Below are 22,768 nucleotides of genomic sequence, written 5' to 3' on the forward strand. Positions count from 1 at the left end.
ATGATCTTCTCCATCTTTATCAGACCGGCTTTTGCCCTGGACATGGGGCAGATTCAGGCTAGCTGGTGACCCTTTGAGGATATCAGACTGGCAACTGATGTGGGAGGATTCGTTGGACTTATGTTGCTCGATCTATCCACTGCACTCGATATGGTGAATAATGCCTCTGTTTCCAGGATTTGTCAACATTCACTTATGCTCAATTTCAATAAGAGGGAGGTTGTTGTTTTTGGCAGGCCTGCCGTTGTGTAGAGTTCTCAATTCTTGCCCCTTTCTCTCAGTATCTCCCCTACACCTGTCTATGGTGAAAAGCCTTGGCTTTAAATTAGATGCATCACTTTCCTTCTCCCCATAGTTTGGATGCCTCGTCACTTCCTGTTGCTACAATCTCAGTCTTCCTGCCAAATTGTCCCCTTACTTTTATATTTTGCCCATATTGCTGCCTCTTCTGCACTTATCCAATCTCATCGTGATTCCTCCAGTTCTCTTTATCTCCGCCGTCCGGTATCTCAGCTATGACGATTTTAAATCCTTCATAATCCTGCAGCTTGCCTTGTTTCCAGCCTCTGCTGCTCCTCTCAATTTGAATTTCCTTGATAATCTGCAAAGGCTGATGATTACGCAACAAGTGTGGTTCAAAGCTTTAGGCAACGATTCTCATTGTCTCTCGGATGCTCCACATTCTGTTCTCTCGGAAAGGATTACACCTCACTCTCCAGCCAGAACACTGCGCTCTTCCTATCTTACATTCCTGGATAATCCTAGATGCCCATAAAGGGAGCTGTTCCTTTTCAGATTTGCCCCCATTGCTTTGGAACTCTTCCCTTCGATATACGTTCTTGTTCTTCCATTTTAGTTTTCTTTCAAACTCAAAACCTAGTTCTTTACACAGGCCCTAGAACTCAGCACCAATGAACCCCTGTGTGGTGAACGAGTGCTTGGCAAATAGCAAAGAACAGAAAAAATTCCTGTCAAGTTAAACATTTTCTAATGTCTAAATCTAGGCCTCCTGACTCCAATAACACCGATGCTTTATTTGTGTTTCTGCTCTTGGACATTTTAGGAAAAGATATGAGTCTGAAAAGATTAAACATGATGAAACCTTGGCCAATTTTTTCTTTAAACTTATCTTCACTTCCATGTGTTTTAACTATGGATAAGGTGAATGGTCACCACCGGTAGACCTGTCTGGTGGCACGATGGCCCTCCTAGAAAATATCCAACTAACGCTTCATATGTTATCTGTTCTTTTTAAATCTTTTGACACATAAAAAAAATTAACTATACTTCGAGAGATCATCTACATTTTCGTATCCATTTTCCGGCCTACAAAAGCGCACACCATAGTTGGTTTAGACCTACAGTTGGGCAGTCAGCATTTTGATGGTTTATTTAACTGGACTATGTTGTTATACCCAAAAAGAGTCTTTCATGTAGTTTCTGCACACGTGTGCAGGGTGCTGCTTTTTGACCTGTAAAACTAGCAATGATGGGTGCGGTAGGATATTTCTATGTAACCTGGTTAATTCAAATGCTATTGCCCCCACTCCCACCATCGTGTGGGGAATAGTTCTTTTGTACAGATTGAAAATGGGAAAAGTATCAGCAGCAAAGGTGAATGGGATGGATCCCTCTGCTGTGGTCCACTCTTCATACTTAGTGCCTCATTTTGTATGCCCAGGATAATCTGTTCCAACAGGGTCTGACCACATCCACGGATGGGGTCATTCCGAGAGATGTTAGCCTTTCGCATCCAGCTGTCGCTGGCATTTCGGTGCCTGCCTTACACGCCAAGGTGCGGCCATTGTTCGGCCGCCAGATCTTGAGTTCGAAGCTTGTGCTTTGCTTGGGATTGACCCATCGGCAGGTCCCTTTTTTAGCAGCCTTGCTAAAATGCACTTGCTATGCACCCTCATTACTCCAGGCACTTCTTCTTGCCGCTGCGCTCTTTTCTTAAGGCGAACCCCAGCTGTCATGAAAGGAAACTATTGGTTTCCATACCCAAACTGCTCTCTAGCCTGACCTCATGAGAACTTCCTAGCATGGGGTGGTGGCAGTATGCATGGTCCTTATAAGCTGTTAGTGATGTTCCTCCGGCAGAAGGTCCTTACTACACGGATGAGGCAGTCAATGCCCAAAGGGTTGACCATTCCCAGAACATCACCACGCCTGGGTTGCTAGTGGTTGGATCATAAAACCTCAGATGAGTAGGTATCTTCCTCTGCGCTCCTGTTTTAGACTTCTCATCACAAATATCTGACTGGTGCAGTTGTAGAGTTTGTAATTTCCATCACAGAACGAGTGCACGCCTGTGAGGTGACTGGCTCCTCCAGAGCCCCATTATCTCTCATTAGTGCCCTGCACCACTTCGCCAGCTATTTCCTAAAAGGACAATCATTGCCCGCTGCAACCGCCTTTAATCATGCCTGGATGTTGCAGGAACAGCTGGCGGCGGCTGTGCGCCAATTTGTTTCCGCGGCCTGCGCAGCCCGATGGAGATTGCTGCCTCTCGTTTAATAAGGCCTTTGTGGTTCAAACTCTGCACATCTGTTCTCGCTTTAGTCCAATTAATTGGCGCAGTCTGTGCTTTGGCTGCCAAGGCGTCCCCATCCTTTGCATGGTGTTGCCAAGTCAGTGCTGCTTTTCATGCCGCCTCTGCCATCCGTGTGTACACATGGAAGCGTGTTGGAACCATGTGCCGCTCATGGGAGAGAGCGCGTCAAAGCAGAGAGCATTAAAAAAAATGTGTTCCCAGTCACTATTTATTCGAAAATAGTGTATTTAGAAACAATGTTTACGACGCAAGCAGATGTTTGACGAAGCTCGTTTGTGTCGTGTGTGTAATGTGGAAGACTCCCAATTGCAGTTAAGCTTGTTTTATAGAAAAATTAAAAAAAAGGGCGAGGTGATCTTAAAGCGATTGTAGCTTTACTGGCTTACCCCATATGTGTGTCTGCTGGCTTTCGAGACCACAGAGCTCTCTTCCTCAGGCAAGAATAGTCTCATCTGCAGCTGTCCACACTTCGCCCCTGTGGCCCCATCTATTGTCTAAGCACCGCACACATCAGTGCGAGCTCCCGTCACAGCAACTCCCAGCCCACCACCTCCCTCCCGTGAACCATCTTGCCATCAATAATCAGGACATAGTTTTGAGGGCAGGAAAAGGCTGCAGCTACTTTACTAGGCCGAGATAGCTTCCAGGAGCTCCACACAGACTCCGGGTTCTGCGCTGAGCTTGAGTCCTTAAAGATACTGTGGACGCGCCCAGGGTTACCTAATGCTTCCGGCGTGGAATACACCATTACATCCCTTATTTACTTACTTATTTCTGGAATGGGTGGGCGGGTGATCTCAGCCCCAACACTGAACAGGCGAAAAAGAGGATAGGTTGCTTCTGTGCGAAATATTGAAACCCTTCTTAGTCCTGCCCCTTCCGGGTTTCTACCCTGCACCGTCGAAGTGCCTTGTCCTGTCCAGCCTCTTCCTATTCTGTTTAACCCATTCCAGCACCAAGCCTCTCCTTCCCTTGCTGTAGATCCCGGGGATTCCACGATCTCTTTGATCCTAAGAGATGGGTACGCCAGGGAATGAGTGTGTAGCTGCTAATGCAGCAGACCTGGAGGCCTTACACTGTGGACGCATCCACCGACAAATACGGTATTCCTACCCCGAGAATAGAAGCAGAGGTTTGCTCTAAGGGCATTTCTTAAAAGTGTCCTCTCTTTCATTAGCAGTAGCACAGTGGGTAATGGAGAGCTCATTGGTGACAGAACCATATTGGCGCTGGTTGATTTATTTGTAGGTGATTTCATGATTTACGTGAAATGAGTACGTTTGATTAGGAGTCATGCTCCTGGCATGAGAGCTGCCTTCGCATGTACTGTTTTTTTTTCTCTCTTTCCTTTTTGCTGCTTATGGTGGAAACATACAGCACCATGATTGACTCACACTTAAGGGAGGCTACGCTACTGTTAAATACATACTAGCAGGCTTCGTAGACCCCTGAACTGTCCGATTTAATTAATGTGGCAACATTAAAAACACGACATTAATTAGAGTCCTCTACTTAGAGAGACAAAGACAACTTAGTACCTTTGTATTATGATAGGCTATTTATAATGCTTAATACCCATTTCTAAGCGCAGACCTGGGGATCGAACCTGTGTTGCTCCGTGTCATCTTGCTTCCAAGGCCATCACGTTGCTGCTGAGCTATCCTTCTCTCTGCTTTATCAAATGCTCAAATTGTTTCTGGGATTTGCACTAGCATAATTGTTTGTCATTTTCTTTTTTGCCTTTTGATTTACCTACAGTACTTTCTTTAGGTTGTAGGTAACATTTACCATACATTTTTGTTTGTTGTTTTGCACAATTTTTTATGTCTATAAATATGGTAATACATTTTATATCATTTGTAAAGTAACTCAATAAATGTATTTGAAGTGAGCAATCTATCGGTAAAATATGACTTTTCTGGTTCAAACATCGCAGAACAGCCGAACGCATTCCCTAAAAATCTGGGGGAGACACATATAAACAAATTCGGTAAATTCATAGCACAGAAGTCTAAATCTAGTGATTCATCTTGCTAGATTAATACGGTCTTCTTCCTGCCAGGACACTTTGTTGTGATGTATCCTACTTTTCCCTTGTCCCCAGTCCTGGGCAGAGTAGGGGTCACGTGCAGTATGGTGGAAATGAGCCCAGTTAGAAAGCTTTCATGGTGAAAGGGATGCCCCCTGCTCCCGAAAACTGTTCTACCATGGTGTTTTGCAGCAGAGAGGCTTTTCAGAAATGAAAAGCCACCATTTGTGATTTTTTGCTTGATGCAAAGTATTCCTGCAGGAATATCGAGAAAAGCCTAATGTTAAAAGTGCTCAAAATGATACTCAGAAGAGGAAAAAGGGTGTATTAGTATCAAGCTACTGGTGGGGTCGGGGAAAGTGGCTCATATGTGCAATGAGGGTGGGCTGGGGAGCCTGTTTGCGGGACAAAGTTTCAGCTCATCAGGGGAATCTTATGGGAATCTCGCAAAATTAATGTGCTAATGCTATAAAACGTAATCAGAAAAAAATGAATAACATTAACAGGAGAGTGAAAGGAGGCAATAAAGGTCAGGGGTGAACTACACATAGAAGGGAAGTGGAGAGACCTAGAAAAGGGGAAGGGGACACATAGTGAGTGCCAGTGAGGACAGGTGAGCTTTTTACATTTTTTAACATTTTCCCGTTGCGGCGGTAATCAGCAAACATGCCTTGCTGTTTTTATCCCAGGAGAAAATGCCTGGAATAATATCCGTGGGAAAAAGCCGTTCACTGTTATTGCAGAAATGAAAAAGGGTGAGAACATCGCCTATGGCCTACAGGGGCTTAGTCATAGCCTTTTAAACTTTTAGGGAGCTGGGATCTACTGCATTGGCATTGGCCGGAGGCTAGTGCAGTCTGAGGCAGCTGGCCATTGATGTAGGGCATTGCTGGTGGGATCCGGTTAAATACCAGGCCAAAGGTCATGGCTAAGGAGCCCGAAGAAAATATAGCAAAACACTTCACTTGAAATTCACTGCATTTTTTTTAGTTAAGAGAGAGTTATGGTGAGCTGATTTATCACAACAAAACCGTGAAATTCTGCTGAAAATCACCTGACCATTACTCTCTCTCAACTAAAGTTTTTCCAGTAAATATATATATATATATATATCCATATATATATATATATATTTATATATTTTTTTTCCCTTTTTTTTAATGATCTGGTAAGGTGTACATACTTAATGCCTAAATGCATGACGTTGTCCATTGTTATCACAATCTGTTGTCCCACCTTACATGTACAAGACTTCCTCCACCCACAAGAGTGTCACGCATTCAATGGAGTGGAGGGTAGATACAGGTTGATCGGCCTAGGCTCCTGGGAGTAGGGTCGAGCGGTTGGACCAGAATGCTCTCCCCAAATCCCAGGACCAAAATCCTTGTATACCCACAAAGATAAGAAGAAGGCTACCCCTCCTCACCCAATCCTCTCCAACAGCTTTTTAGGCACGAGGCATGCCACTGGTACATTGCCCCAGACCTTGGGTGAAGGTTCGTTGATTGACATCTCCTTGGTGTTTGTGGGTGCCATGAATCCTCACTGCAGAAGAAAGACACGTCACACTAGGAGTTGAGCAAAACAAGAGTTCTTTCATGTACTGTGCTTTTTGTAGATAACCAGGGGTGCCTGTCAAGCAGGCTTATCCGTTTTGAAGGCCCATCTCTTTTCTCTCTGTGTACAGCTTGTTTTGGGTCCAGGGGGGAGAGACATATTCCCTTCCCTCCTAACTGGGCCACCTGATACTCTTCCAACATTCATTACTAGAGAAACAAATTATTTATGAACCCATCAGCCAGTATCTTAAGAGGCTGGTATGTGTGGTGTGGCCCTGTTAAGTGCATTGCCCTTTTATGGATGAGTCATGACAGCGTCATGACTCAATGCCGATAAAGGGAGCTCCTGCACGCACGTCCCAGAGAATGGCGGCAGACTCCCACAAATGGATTTACTGTGTCCATCTCTCACTCTGGACCTGCAGGCCCACCCTGTGTGATCACGGTCCTGCAGGCCTTGCTGACCTGGGAACCTCAGGCAGCGTAGTGCCCCAGGTCCATCCAGGCCACTCTATCAGCTAGATGCTCCAGGCATCCATGGGTGGCCCGACACCCCAGGCTTGTGCTGCATGGCCCATCAGGGTCCGCCCTGCCACATAGTAAGACCGGGTGATCCCGACAACACAGCAAGGTGCTGGCACCCCAAGCACTGATGGGACTGGCTAGAGTGGCCTCGCCGGGCCCCACAACAATGGCGGCGGGGAGGAAGAACCATTGCAGTGCGTCTCGACCGCCTGCTGGGGAAGAAGAGTGATGAAGTAGCATTGACCTCCAGAAATGTGAGTGAGGACCCCAGCAACCTGCAGCAACTCCAACCTGGTTGCGCCCCTCAGTCAAAATGGTGCTTGTGCGGCGACGATGAATGTAATCCTGCGGGTCCTGCGGCATCCGCTGCCATGTCGTTTTGGTTTGCCCGTCTGAGAGTGAAAGAAGGCAAAAGTGGTGAGCTCTGCATTTCGGAGCAAGGAGGATTGGAACACGATTAGCAGCTTTGGTCGTGCCGTGCAAGGGAAGCGCGGTGCTGGTGGCGCTGCCAGATTAAAGAAATCTCCCAATGGAGAGAGAAGGGGCTTGCTCCCTCCATGAGCGAGCTGAAGCGAGCTGGACCGATGAGTTCATTATTAACGGCACCACCCCGCAAGACACAGTGCAAGTCTGCAGGATGCCACCCTGCTGAAAGCCCTTGTATGATCCTGGGACAGACGGGCGGTGAAGGAGAAGGTGAGCAGAGAATGGGAGGTCCCGAGCCCGACAGCCAGTGAATTGCTGCACTCTGCTTTGAGTGCGGTGGCCGCGAAGAGTTGTGCTTCCCCGATCTGGGTGAGGACGTGGCCATTGCCGCCGCCTCCTAGAGTGTGAACAACTCCCTCATGAGGGAGAAGTAAGGAGCGCCCCACGCTGCCACCTCGTAATAATAATTGGATTGTCTCCTGGGCTTTAAGTGGGGTAAGAAATGGAGGGGGGCCCTCGTGTGGGAGGTGTGACTTGTGGGAGGGGCGTAGCCTAAAAAAGTACACAAACCGTAAGGTATGTAACACATTTCTATGTTTATAAAAGATGGCTTGCAAAGGACACAAACCATAGTAAGGTACGCACACAAATATATAACATTTATATATATTTCTGTGAACACCTTACCGTTTGCGTAGTTTTCAGACCATCTTTTTAAACATTTCGGGTTTTATAAAAGATGGCTTGAAAAGTACACAATTCAAGCCATCTTTTATAAAACTTTGACTACGTAGCCAAACCTTTATAAAAGATGGCTTGAATTGTGTTCTTTTAAAGCCATCTTTTATAAACCTCGAAATATGTCGAGGAATCCCCAAGTTCGCTGAGAGTTAAAGAAGCCTCGGTGACCTGGGGAAACAAAGGGACAGTAACTGCCTCTGGTGACCCCTCGCGCGAGAGGTCACCAGAGGCAGTTACTATGACTGACGGAAGTGGCAGCCAAGCACAGTATCGCTGTGGTTGGCTGACACTTATGTCAGCTTGCCTGACTTCATGGCGGGCGCATCTCCCGTCGCAGCTGCAGCGGTATAATGTGTCCCGCCAATGTTGCGGTGGGAAGAAACATGCCTCACCTCGGAGGTGGAGTTGATGAGAGCCTGCTGTTTTGGTCGGCCCTCCTTAACGGCAGGGGCTAATTTCCCCACACACTGCCCTTCAAAAGCATATCAGAGCGGGTATCCTGCGGCCAGATGAAGTGCCTAGGTACACAGTTCCCTTTGCACATACGGACAGAGAAACCAGCAGAGACCTTGCAGGAGATGCTCTATGTGCAGCCTCGAGTCTCCTGGGACCAGAGGCATTGCTAGGTGGGGGCTAAGGCGCCTACAGCACCTGGTCTTTTGGTTGTTGTGCCAGATAGAATCTCAGGAGCTACAACCAAAAGGCTAGCTAGCCCCCAGTCCCGACAGTTCCGCCATTAGCGTAGCCCCGGGTCTTTTCCAGACCTAGCAACACCCCTTCCTGGGACTCACCATCCCTGCTCCCTCGACAGCACTTTGTCATGTTCGCTGCCAACACTGCGCCAATTAATGAGAAACAGAGCCATTGGGGGTAACAACACCTCTCAGGACCGGATCCTGGCTCAGATCTATAACAAGAGAGCAGTGGAGCAAGTAAGACCTTCGGTAACAGCATGGGCACTAAACTGTAATGAACTGAAATGCAAGCATTCAATCAGTACTATCATCCAGGAAAGACAGTGCTAAGACTCAGGTCATTCGGGCACCGTCCCAGAGAATAGAGTGGATGCCACCAGTGAACTTGGCACTCAGAGGACATTTTTAGTGCCCTCTGCATGGGGGCGATCAAAACACTGGGAGCTTCAACATGAAAGGCAACCTCCATTATGAAAACCTGCCTCTGTAAGTGAACATTCCTGGGGGAACGTGGAGGAAGCTTCAGAACATCAGGAAAACAAATGTCACACCAAAACGCAGGACAGCCCACTGGATGCTGAGCCCCGAACAGTGGAGAAAGTAACACATGTGTATATGGCAGCACATTTAAATGGTCCTTTGGTTTACCCTGATTGCCAGTCGGATGCGAACCAGTGGAGTCGTTTCCAGGTGCAACTTCGTTCCATCTCTCTCTCTTTCTCTTTGAGCTACCAGGATGGCTCCTCTACAGCAGAAGCAAAGGGTTCAAAGAAGTACGGTGCAGTGTTGAAGGTAGAAAAGGAGGCCTACGTCCCCAACTTAACAGATGAGCTCACGCAGATCAAAACAACTGATGTCAGTTTAGGTAGCATGCGAAAGGAAAATATGCAAACTAAACATGGAAAAAAGCAAAGTGGATGGAAAAAGACAAAGAGGACTCTTGTGGTTTCCACTTCCAGCACCAACAATCATCCAGTCGTAGGGCAAGTAGGGAGAGATATGTTTGTGTCTGACATGGTAACACCAGCAGCTCCCGCATCTACCTTTTATATTACGTGGAACAACGTTGCCCCTAACTGCATGGCGAGGAATGTCTCTTTTGCCCCATGAATCCCCAGAAGGAGGAGAATGTCGTTGTCACGCCAACAGACCAAATGCCACCAGTGTCCCCCAATGACTCCTGCCTGGGGGGACAAAGAGAATGAGGGCGGCCTCCTGCTGCCTTGGGAAGATCAACAGGTGAACTGCCCTGACAAGTGGGCAGCCCCTCTGCCCCTCAAGTCATTCACCTGGCTGACCAAGTCTTACCCAGAGAGAGTGATTGTGCAGCCAGGTCATGAAGTTGACCGCAAGAGGCATTCCAGCTTGGTGGAGGTAGAGTGTCTCGATGGTCCACAGCATCCGTAAGAATGTGACTCTTCTTGGCTACTTGGTGCGGCCTCTCCGAGGGTGGCCTACCGTCATGCCGGCACTGATATTGTCGCTGCCCTCTCCCGAGAGGGTGCTCGTGTTGGCAAGAAGAGGGGGTGAGTAACATGCTGCCACCCCATGACCCTGTCAACATCCAGAGGAATTCCTGCCTGGGGGAGCTAAACAAGCAGTGGTCCGTCACCCTGAACACGCAGTGGCCCGTCACCCTGCCACTGCCTGCCCCAATGTCCATTGACTAGGCCGATGTGGCCCCTGGCACTTCCAGGTGTGGCTTTGCCGGTCCCTGAACTGTGCTTTCAACTATCCTAAACTGATGCTTGTATACATTTGAACCCTCGCGGGGCCCAGGAAGTAACACCTGGGAAAACCAGGCGTGCTTACCGGGTCCCGCGAGGGGAAGAGGGAGCAAACAACGGGCCATCTCCTAATGGCCCGTTGTTTGCTCCCTCTCCCATTCCCATTCAGCCCTAAGGGCTGAAATGGGAATGAAGAAGGACCGTGTCCGGGTCCTTGGAGGGAGGAATTACCGGGTCTTCCGAACTCAGAATGGCCCGGTAAGTCCTCATTCCGAGGACCCAGACCCCGACGCGATTTCGGCGGCAGCCATGCCGCCAATAGCGGCATTGTTACCAACGAACTCGTAATGAGGGCCTATATGTTTGAAACTATGTGAGTCTCAAGATCTGTGGTCATTGTTTTTCCTACAAAGGAACATGTAGAAAGCTCTGACCTCCTCCATCATCAACAGTCAGGATTTCGACCAGCACATAGCACAGAAACAGCTATGCTGGATCTACAGACTAAGATGCTTAACATTATTGATCAGGGAAAAGCTGGACTACTAATACTTTTAGATCTGAGCGTGGCCTTTGACTTACTAGACCACAACTTACTTAAGTCAGCTCTAAAAGAAACAGCAAACTGCTCAGACGAAGCAATAAGCTGGATCATGTCCTTTTTACAAGATAGAACATCTAGAGTACATTGGGGAAATCTATTTTCAATTGAAAAAGTAATTACATGCGGAGTCCCCCAAGGCGCTAGCATGTCCCCACTCCTGTTCAACATATACCTTAGATTTCTTTGTATAGTCCTTGATAACATCAACACATTCTTTACCAATTATGCAGATGACACTCAACCGGTAATAGAACTAAGTGGAGACCATCAAAAGGACAACAAAAAACTTGACACAGTGTATAAAGCAGTGGAAAATTGGATGGATCAAAATTGGATGTGTCTAAATGGCAATAAAACCGAGCTCATGGTTTTTGGTTCCAATTTGGTCAGATCCAAGCTCCACCCTGCATATAACACCTTTACCATCAAAGACACTCAAATACAAGTCCTTAACAAGGTTAAAACCCTGGGGATGATGTTGGAAGCATCCCTAGGATCAGAGGCTCAAACCCTCTATGTGAAAAAAAACATGCTTCTATCATCTCCGCTTATTGAAAGCCATCAGGCCCTATCTATCGGAGGCAAACAGTGCCACGATTGCAAGAGCCACAATTCTATCTCGCCTCGATTATGGCAACGCGTTAATTCTAGGCTCTAACAAAAACTGTTACCACAGCTACCAAGTCCTGCAAAATAATGCAGTAAGAATCATTAAACAAATTCCCAGGGACCAGCATATTAGCGAAGCTAGGAAAGAACTACATTGGTTGAAAATCGAGGAAAGAGTCCAATTTAAGTCGCTCACACTCACACACAGATGTATATATGGCAAAGCCCCAGCATACATGAAAAATAAAATCATCCCATATAAGCCCTCCAGAGAGCTAAGATCTTCCGAACATGGTCTGATTACGAAAGCTCCTTTCAGACTCAAAAACGGAGCAGGCAAATCCTTCCCTGTCACAGTAGCAGGCCTTTGGAACAATCTTCCGGGCCAGATAAGGATGGAAGCCAACTATCAACGTTTTCGAAAACAATTGAAAACTTACATCTTTAAGTAAAACATATAAATCTCTCTGGCCCAGTTCGACATCCTATATATCTCTGTCTTGTGATTTGTGTTAGTTACCCGTCACTTGTTTCTCGTGTGCCTGTTTCTGCGCCCCGAAGCTTGCAAGCTACCGGCTCAATATAAATAAATAAATAAATAAATAAATAAATAAATAAATAAATAAATACAATTCCTGAGTGGTCTAAGAATTGTCATTTTGTAACGGGGAATCAGTTAATATTCAGTGATATGTGTTTTTGTTTGTTATGAAAAAGGAGACGTGTGATGTTGCCCTCTTAAATGTATTGCCCTTTTAAGGATGAATTGTGACAGCATCATGACTTGCTGCTAATAAAGGGAGCTTCTGCACGCACGTCCCAGAGAACAGCGGCAGACTCCAACAAATGGATTTACTGTGTCCGTCTCTCACTCTGAACCTACAGGCCCACCCTGTGTGATCACGGTCCTGCAGGTCTTGCTGACCTGGGACCCTCAGGCTGCGTAGTGCCCTTGGTCCGCTCCAGGCATCCATGGGTGCCCCAACACCCCGGGCCCGTGCCCGAATGGCCCATCAGGGTCTGCCCTGCCCCACAGTAAGACCGGGTGATCCCGGCAACACAGCAAGGTGCTGGCACCCCAAGCACTGATGGGGCCGGCTCGAGTGGCCTCGCCGGGCCCCAAAACAGTATGGATGTTCTAGGGGGGGAAACAAACACCATGATTGTGGACTAAAACAGGGAGTGCAAGGTTCCATGGAGCTGCTGGAACTGTGCGTTTGATTGATGCAGAAATGTAACTGAAACAAATATGAAAATGCAAGATGTTTGATTATGTATTATTACTTGTATTATTCAGGGAGAGAAAAATCAAATGTGCATTGCTCTGTGCGTGCTAAAAACTACGCTAACTTAATTGACATGTTTGCTGAGTGCCAAAGCTGGTTTGTCTTTTAAAAGCAGGCATCTAATTGTAAATGAATAAAATGTGAATAAAATGTTCTAGAATTAGATTTGGTGTCAGCGAAGACCAAGAGGCAGACACTAGGAGTTGGTGTTCATGCATCTGCATGGCATTGGCAAAAATCAGCATCTCAAGAGATTCAAAAAAATATTGTTATTGTGGAGTGGCAAAAGTGAAAAGCTGAATTAATGAGATGTATGCATCTTGATAAAAACATTAATTGTCGGAAAGAAGTGGAAAATTCCATTACATATGTGATGGTCTTGAACTATATACATGATGTGAGGATTAGCGCAACTCCGAGTACAAGAAATACCAGCCTGGTATATGTTTTGTTTATTTTGCATACAATTGCAGTTTATTGAATAGTGCTGCAATACAGCTGAACTGGCAGACTAAATATAAACAAGCATTGGAAATGCCAACATTTTGGGGTTTTGTGTAGACGTGGTATTAACTGGTCATCGATGGTAGCAGCTACATAAGGGTTTGAGTATCTGGGCATGTTATAGTAGTGACTGGCACATGCCTAATACATATACACAAGCCAAAACAGATGGCTTTGACAATGCCTGTATTTACCAGAACTTCAGTGAAGGGCATGCATAGTGCTTATAAATCGAGTGGCTGAAGGCAGACCTGGTTAAGACATTTTTATTACATCAGTAGCGGCTTTACAGTTCCAATTAAATCATTAAATCTCCAAAGACTGCTCTGAAAAAAATACACTGGCCGTAACTTCGCATGCAAGGTTTAATGGCACGGCTGGTTTAAAGCAAGTTCAAAGAGTTCCCATGAGGAGGTCTTTTGGGGCGGGCATGGGCAGAAACTGGGTTACAATGGCCATAGGGTTTACCGTGGCCATGGGTAGGCAATTGGTGGGTAAATAACACTTACAAGCTGTGTGTCCCTCCTCATATGCCATTTTTCCCTATCTGTACTCTAATGCAATAGTTTCGGCTTATAGGTGGCACAAAAGCCACCTTATAGCCCAAACAAAAAATACAGACTCCCCTGTGTTCTATTTCATCGATCCTATGGGTTACCTTTTATTCCTAGGCCTATAATGAAAGGATGTGCACCTGGACAGAAGCCGGGTCATGAGTTAAATTGCTGAATATATTCTTTGGTTTTTAATCCATTACCTGTCCCTGGGCTTTAAAACAGCACAAAGGTCAACTTGGCCGACAGACACACAACCAGCTGGCAAGCTTTAGTATTACCTAGTGGCTGCTGACTGTGTGTACCACTGGTGCACTATTTTGAATTGCAGTGAAACGTATACATTCAATACACATTTTAAAATGTTTGTAAAATTGGTGAAGGGTTGTTTGATGAAAATCTTAACACCCACGTGCAGCCCACCCACAGAAAAAAGAAAACACATGTTGCGGGTTGGTTTATCGTAGGATGACCCAAACATTAAAAAAAAACACAATACTAAATTCCTTGTAGAAAGATAACTCAATTGAAGATCTCACAACAGGATGGCAATGTACACTGCGCAGCCATGCACACAACCTTTTGACTGCAAAGAAAGCATGTAATAAATATGCATAAGTAAGCTACAACGAGACAATAACTGCAGTAGGAGGCTGATGAAACTGGCTTTTCCACAACATCTGGGGAATGCAGATAAAGCGTGAAGTAGGAGCTAAGCAGACTACATGAACGGATATAAAAACAAAAATACATCCTGCTGAGTGCATCCTATCCAGGACAGCCTGCTCCACGCGCTACAAAATTACATGCAGCAAAAAGCAGGTTCGCAAGGGGAATCATGCAAGCAATACATTTAAAATGCATGTAATTTAATTAAACTCCTATTGAAACCTCAATTAAAATTCATGACTGCCGAGCTCACAAGGAGGCAAGAGGTTATATTTTAACATAAGGCAGTCACATCTGCTTTGGCACAAGCTGCTAGCACTGAAATCGAAAATGGGGGAATTCTCAGGCTAACCCAAAACACAGATGGAAAAATATGCAGAGCACAAATAATCTTGACGATCTGTTTAGCATACACCACAAATGGGAATGTAGGATTTTCAATAACCAGGGTTTTTTAGTTTACATGCCAAACATACGGATTTCGTAAGTCGGCTACTGGTTTTTAACTAGTCCTACCGCTTACACATTTTAGTAACTGATCCTACTGATTTCATAGTCTAGACAAGGTTAACTCAGAAGTGTTTACATTTGTACTCGAGCTCATTGTCTGTGGATTGCTTGTTTAAAATGCTGAGTTGTTGGAATCTATGTGATCACTACGCCGCCCGTAACGGCGCTGACGAAAATGTCAATGCCAATTAAGGTGTGGTGCAGTGATCCAATAGATTACTTTAGCCACGTCCACCACCCCACTTACCTTTGCGGCAGCACACTTCTTTGTGCACCGCCGAGGCCCGGCTATCCCTGCGGCATCAGTTCCTCCCACTTACGTGGGTCGCAGCTGACGCCACAGGGTGCTTTTTTTTGTTTGTTAACTTTCTTGTTGCTCGCTTACCACAATTGTAAGCGGCGGACACCCGCCGCAAACCCTGACTTGCGTTACTGCCCCCAAGGAGAGCGGGGGACACCCCTGCAATCCCCGCTCTGCTTGGATGCAGTAGTGGGAGTCAGTAAATGAAAATGCACCAAAGTCGCTGTAACTGCGTAGTCACAGTTATGAGGTTGACATTTTGGTGCATTTCCAGTTGTTGTGATGGAATGGCTACTGCTCTGCAGGAGTACAGGGATCTACATCGCCTGCTCAGCCCCACAGCAGTACCAAACCAGCAGTGGCAGGGGAGACCTGGGATTAATCCAAAGCAAACCTGTTGTAGGGGTTCCAATCACTGTTGTTGTAACAGCTACCCTTTGCCTTCTGGCATCACACCCAGAATGTCTTGCTTGCAGGAACTGGAGGGGGCAGCAAAAAGAAAGACAGCCTTAACAGAAAGCAAAATCACTGAACCCTTTTCCATGCCAACTTTCCCGCTCTGGCCACTCCAACTCCAGAACCGTGGTGTGAGACTGGCTTTGTAATGTAAGTTCTGCCTCTGAAGCATCAGTCACATGAGACCACCTGGGGAAGTTTCCATGCCCTAGGGAAGGAGGGTCCCTTCCTCTTGTGGAACCAAAGGAGGCTGAATGCTGGACATTGTTTCAAAATGGAGAAGTGGAAACACTCAGCCTAGATGTCAATACACTTCAGTCCTGTCACATCTGAGTCCCGCTCACAGAGCTGACTTTGGTGTGATATCAGTTTATTGTGGCTTCCTTAATGTCTCCCTTTATCAGTCACCATTCCACAATTAGGCATGGCTTAAATGCAGAGATTTACCTGCCAACAGACTGATTAATGCAGACAGTGATTATAATTTAGAGCAGAATGGCAGATGTTAAATTGCTGCACCGGCCCACAGTAACTTTGTGTCAAAGCAGCTGTCAGGGATGAACAGGTGATCTCTAAAGCTGCTCTGTGCCACTACAGAGCTGGTGCTGTCATGTTAGAGGACTGGTTAGAGCAATGCACATGTGTACACCAAACGTTTGGCATGGAGGATTTTGAAAGGGAGTCAGTTTAGCAGATCCTACCTGTTTTTAGTAAAACAGTTGGAAAGTATTTATTAGCAGATTCAACGTTACTTACTTTAAAAACTTTGGGTTGACAACATGAAGTGTCACCATTTCTGAATTGAAACCCACGTGTATTCAACAACGATCATTTGAAGCTGGCGTGCAACCAAAACAGTGTTCTTACCAGCCAGTGCAACAAACAGTGGCCTTCAATAAAGCTTTCAAAACAAGATGTAAAAAACCATAAGAGAACACAGGTTGTTATGCTTACCTTTCTAATTTTATTAATGCCATTCTTGACCTCTTAATAGAATGCCCATTAGTCTACAAGAACAATGTCTAGCACACCTCCCAAAGCAGGCTCATTGGAAGCTGTGTGCCAGTGGGTGGTAGACACAGATGCAAATTAGGACTTACCATTCTAAAGGTTAAGCACTATCCAATTTAGAAGACAAGAGTGATTGGGTCAGTGACAGGCCAAATCAAGCCATAGCCAGGGGGGTCACCATCGTAAAAATACAAATATGTACGTTTCACCTACCTCAAAACCATGACCATCATTCTCTGCTCCATTACTCCTACATAGCACATGCCGATTAGTATATGGAGGCAATCTAGCACTGAACAGTTTCGCCCAAATGACAGGAGAAAAATTCTCCAGCTTGGTGAAAACAAAGCAACAAGGCATGCTACCCAGTAGACCCCTGTCCACCAAACATTTATAAATACATCCTTAAATAGGGTACACCATTCTAATGCTACCTAAACCTCTTCAATCTGTTACTTCCAATGGGGAGAGTACTGCGAGTGTTCAAATCTGCCTACATCAAACTGCTACTCAAGGATACAAAGGGCAATGTGGAAGACCTCTCAAACTAATCTAAGACATTCCTTACCCAGCAAAACTATTAGAGACCTATGTCTATGAACAAATATTGGAACATGTAGAAAATAACCAACAATTGGACCAGGCACAAGTAGGTTTCAGACCCATGAGAGCAACGGAGATGGCACTACTCTCTATATGGAATGACCTAAAGATACTAGCCCGACCTCCCTGCAGCATTCGAAACATTCAACCATCACATCCTCATTAAGACACTGGAAGAAATAGGGATCAGTGACTCAGCGCTGCTTTGCATTAAATCGTTCTTGTCTGAAAGAAAACAAACAGTAAGGACAAAACCATTCAAATCTGCACCACAGGATACCACCTGTGGAGTACAAGGCTCCTCGTTATCTCTGCTACTCTTCAACATCTATATGACACCACTAACCAACCTCATCAAAATACACAGCTTTGCATGCAACAACTACGCAGATGATATCATCTACAAAATCAGCGATAAACAAAGAGTAGAACTGAACAATAATAGACTGTCTCATAGAACACTACCAATGGATGAACACTAACAACCTCAAAATCAACCCGGACAAGATGGAAATCATAATTTTACCTGACAACCAAGGAAACGACCAGTACATTCTGTGGCCCACAGAACTGGGAACACCACCCATACTGTCCAAATTATCCAAAAGCCTTGGCATCCTAATGGAAAACGAGTTAACTCTAGAACCTCTAGTAAATGCGATATTTAAGAAATGCTTCTTCCATCTTCACACAATCAAAAAGATTCTTCTATTCCTCTCCTACACGCATGCAACACTGGCTACCACCTCCCTCATCATGTCCAGGATAGACTATGGCAACAGCGTATACCTTGGAATGCCGGACTACTTACTGAGAAAACTGCAACAAATACAGAATGCAGCTGCCAGACTTCTCCTGAAACTCTCACAAAGGGGCCACATCTGTGATGAATCAACTTCTGGGGCACCAGTGGTCCAGGGATGAATATCGGTTTCTAAACCATCAATCAACCCCACACCTCTAGAACACCAGAAGGGATCCGAGCAGGTTGGAATACAAGTGAATTACAAGACGTCCTTCCTTGTCAAATTTTTGGTAACGTGGACAGAAAGGCAGGCTATCTCTGCAAGGTTGTGGATCGTTGGTTAGTTGCAACACAGCAAAAATACAATTATTACCCAATGATAAAAGGGAATGTCTAGTCAAGGTTGCATACAAATATCTACTTTATTATTACTACAGACAGTTCCAACACACTACAATTACAACTGACACTGTAACAGAAAACAGAGGACAGCCAGTTTCACGAAGTAAAGGGATGCACTCTGGATACTGACAGGAGGGTAGTTGGTAAAGTAATCAGTCTTATAGTTCAAGATTATTCGGTCCCAGCACCAAAGGGGCAAATGGTTGTAACTGTCTCTATGGGCCTACGGAGAAGGATCAGGGGGGCAGAACCACAATGTACCTGGTGCAGAAGAGGTTCTTGGTGCTCGACAGCATCGAGACAGTTCCAGGACACCATGCAGCCCTTGAGACAGAGTTAGTGGTGGGAGACAGCTGTGGGTACCAGGTGGCAGGCATTTCGGCAAGCAAGGCTGGACGGACATCTGCAGGCTCTCTGGTGCGGTGGCTCAGGGCCAATAATCGTCGTCTCTGTGCTGCTTGGCGAATCTGGAATGCTGGTCGAAGCATCTCGGGTGGCTCTGGTCACTGCAGCATGACAACAGTCAGCGGTGCAGCCAGATGCGGTTTGAAATTGTCTTTACAAAGATGGATGCTGGATGATGCTTGTGTGGTACTCCCCTTAGCTTCTTCACAGGGCTCATGTCCTTTCAAGGCAGTTGGCCCAGAGCTCAGGAGAGTGTTAGCAGGCACCGGCCTTGTCCTTTGTCCAGAGACTCTCTGGCACTTCCCATCTAGGAAGCTTGGTGTCAGAACCTAGCAGGGCATGCTTTGTACTGGCTGGGTACCGGTTCTGGAGCTGCTGAATGGCTCCTCTGTGTCCGGTATCTTCCTCTTTTCCCTGGTAGAGGATTAGGGGAGAGATCTTGTTTCCATCTTGGAACTCCTGGCCTTTCTTCACTGGCAGAGGATGTAAGGTAGACTGTACCTTCAGCTCGGGTCCAAATGAGTCCTTCTTCTTACTCCTTTCAAAGTCTTCAGATGATCTGCTAAGTGAGGGGTTCAGTCCTCTTTTAAAGCCAAATAGCCCCCAGTGATTGGTGTAGGCTATGCCTACCTTAATGAACCAATCCTGGGTTCTCACCAACAACCTTCTGTTATGCATGAGGGCAGGACCAGAGTGCTCTGCAACAGGACAGACAAGGGGGTGACAACATATACCTAAGTCCCACCCATCTTCCTGTCTGTTGTAGATCAAAGAGTCTCTCTGGTTAACTGTGTCCCACTTAATCAGCCCACTGAGAGCGTGAAACTCATCACACATTAAGGAATAGGGCTGGACAAAGAAACCAGGCAGCCCAAATCTGACCACGGGGCACAGGGAACACATTAACCCTGGAGGAACTCATGAGGGTGGTAATTGTTACACTCTAGAATGAACGACACAGGAAGGGATATGGATCGCATTTAGTCAGAAGAGCGGGGGTGGGAAATGTGCTGGCACTAACACACCATATTAAAATCTCACCCTTTTGCATACACCTCTCAAGCTCTGAACTAAAAAAAACATACCTCTGAAGCACCACAAACCGCACGTACTTCACAACACCACAACAATGAAACAAACTGCACATAATCTCGCCCAACACCACATGGTGGCGACCAACTGAGAAATACACCTATGCTCATTGACCTGTGTATATGAAACAATTCTGCCAACAGCACATCACAGCTCTCTTGCTCTTTTTCCTGCTCAATCCTACTAACATACCCGCTGCCCTCCTTGCATTACAGATCTGCAAGAGCGCCAAGAGACCACGCAGGTGGCAACACTGCACGGTTTGAGTATCTTCAATATAACATAACATGCAATACCCCATCACTATCTGTGGATTCACCATAAGAAAACGGGATACTGTACTTGTCCTCAACATTTGTTACATTGTCCAAAATGAGACATTTTGCCCCGAAACAAGACCCTTCATCAGGGTGAGCGATTGCTAGTGAAATTATTTTTCTTCCATTGAGGGTAGGCCTAGTCTAAAGAGATGCTAGCTACTCACCACACACTCCATACTGTGGCACTAGAATGAAACTGTGCAGCCAATCCCTAAACACCCTAAATCAAAGACAGAGGAAAAGGCTCTTAACACCACAAAACAGTTGACACTCACGATTAATTTGGTGAAGGATCAGTGCAAGAACTGTGACAAGAAGGACGTACGAGCAAACAAAATGTGCTAAGCACAAGACAAAGAGGAACACAGTCAGGGCTCCAGGCAAGGAGGGACAAATCAGTCAGAGAGAGGAAGCAAGGCAGGGAAAGACAAGGAAAAACAGGACACAGTCTATTTTCAAGAAAACACGTGATGTTGGGCCATTTTGCTCTTCATTCGAAGGAGCTGGCAGGAAACCGAAGCTCCGTGCCCATTGCTTCGGTAAACATGCCATTCTGCGCATTCACAGAACCGAGACTGGGGTCCCTTTTGCATCACGCAGATATGTACAGAAATACTAACTCATACAAGAATTGGGCTAGAGGTCACAGGTTTATGCTGTCTCACAGAGATGATGAAGAAATGTTGAAAGCTCTATATTTGCGAAACTCTAAGAACTTTTGGTCAATTGTTAATTCAGTAAAATCATATAGTGGCTCCACTCAAAAGTCAGTGATCGACGAAAAAGTATGGGTGGAACATTTCTCGAAGGTTTATGCCCCTGCTACTTCCCAGGTCCCCTTTTCTCATCGAGAGGCAAATTGGACTTTGCATTTTGAGGTGGACGATGTCAAGCGTCTAATAAAGAAATCCTCCAACTCAAGGGCACCACATCCGAACGGCTTATCAAATTCAGTTCTAAAGAAGAATCCAACTGTTTGGGCAATAATACTGAAGACACTGTTTGATAATATCCTCGTTTCGAAAACAACTCCAGACTCATGGAGAGAGGCTATTATTATTCCAATCTATAAAAAAGGTGACCACACATTGGTGGTCAACTATCGTCCTATTTCATTACTTCATGCTGATAGTAAAATCTTCAGCAGGTTGGTTTTGGTGGAATTGGAAACCTGGGCAGAGTCTAATGGTATAATCCCTAGGGAACAGACAGGTTTTAGGAGAGGTCTATCGACGTCTCTGAATATATTGATCCTTAGTTGTATTGCTTCATCTCCACTGGTTAATGCTGGCACTCCGCTCTTCGCGCCTGGGTTGACCTCTCCCAGGCGTTTGACACCATAAATAGGAATAAACTATGGTGCAAACTAAAAAACTGGGGCTTACCAGACGGTCTTCTAAATATTCTTATTTACTTGCACCAAGGTTCTGTACTCAGAGTAACACTTACGAAATCTGGTTTGCTATCCACCTCCATTAAGATAGAGAGGGGGATTCACCAGTGTTGTCTGCTGGCTCCTTTCCTGTTTATTCAGTTTATGGTGGATCTGTCTCAATGGTTGTTGGAAAAGGGTCTGGTGGCTCCTAGGATTGGAACAGGGAAAACCTCCTGGCTGGCTTACGCCAACGATATTGTGGTGATGGACCACACCCAAGTCGGGTTACAGTGGTTACTTAAAGCCCTAGCCGAATATGCCTCTTTGAATGACTTGTCTATTAATCCAAACAAGTCAAAAATTATTAGTTTCAAACATCTTCATAGAATAACTAAGCACTATGTATGGCATTTGAACAAATCAAGTATTTCTATAGGCAAAGAAGCAACCTATTTGGGTTGTCAAAATCCATCCTATTCCTCCATGTCCCATCTCCTAACAATCATTGAGCCTAAACAAAGAAAGTTGGGTGCGCAAATGAAGAGAGTGTACTCTAAGTACTGTAGATTTTCCCTGGTTCCACTGATTAAATATTATGTGGGGAAGGTTCTTCCATCCATTACTTATGGTTTAGAGTGCTACTCACAGGATTTCAATGTCAACTGGGATAGGATAGAGGGCCAGATGTGGAAAAATGTATTAGTTCTACCAAACTCAATACCAATCCCCTATGTACAATAAGAACCAGCCCTTGGCTCATTGCTGTCAGTAATGGAATGGAAAAGACTGAGCCTATATAGGTTGATCTTGCTTCCTTGGAAAGCATCTCTATATGTGGAAGTTGCACAGCAGATGAAAGTGAATGATAACTCTTTACTAAATAGCTTGAGATCCTATTGTAATAACCTATTAGAAGTGGCAGACACTTCAATTGATAGCCTAATCCAGAATCCATTAAAGGTAAAAGAATCTGTCAAACGTATGGACTGGATTAGAACAATAGCTAAAATAAGAGCTGCCAAACTTTCGGCATCTTGTCGCAAATTGGCAACCTTTCTGCTCTCTT

The sequence above is a fragment of the Ambystoma mexicanum genome, chromosome 12, assembly GCF_040938575.1.
Source record: "Ambystoma mexicanum isolate Mex_15411 chromosome 12, UKY_AmexF1_1, whole genome shotgun sequence".
In the NCBI taxonomy this organism is placed as follows: Eukaryota; Metazoa; Chordata; class Amphibia; order Caudata; family Ambystomatidae; genus Ambystoma; species Ambystoma mexicanum.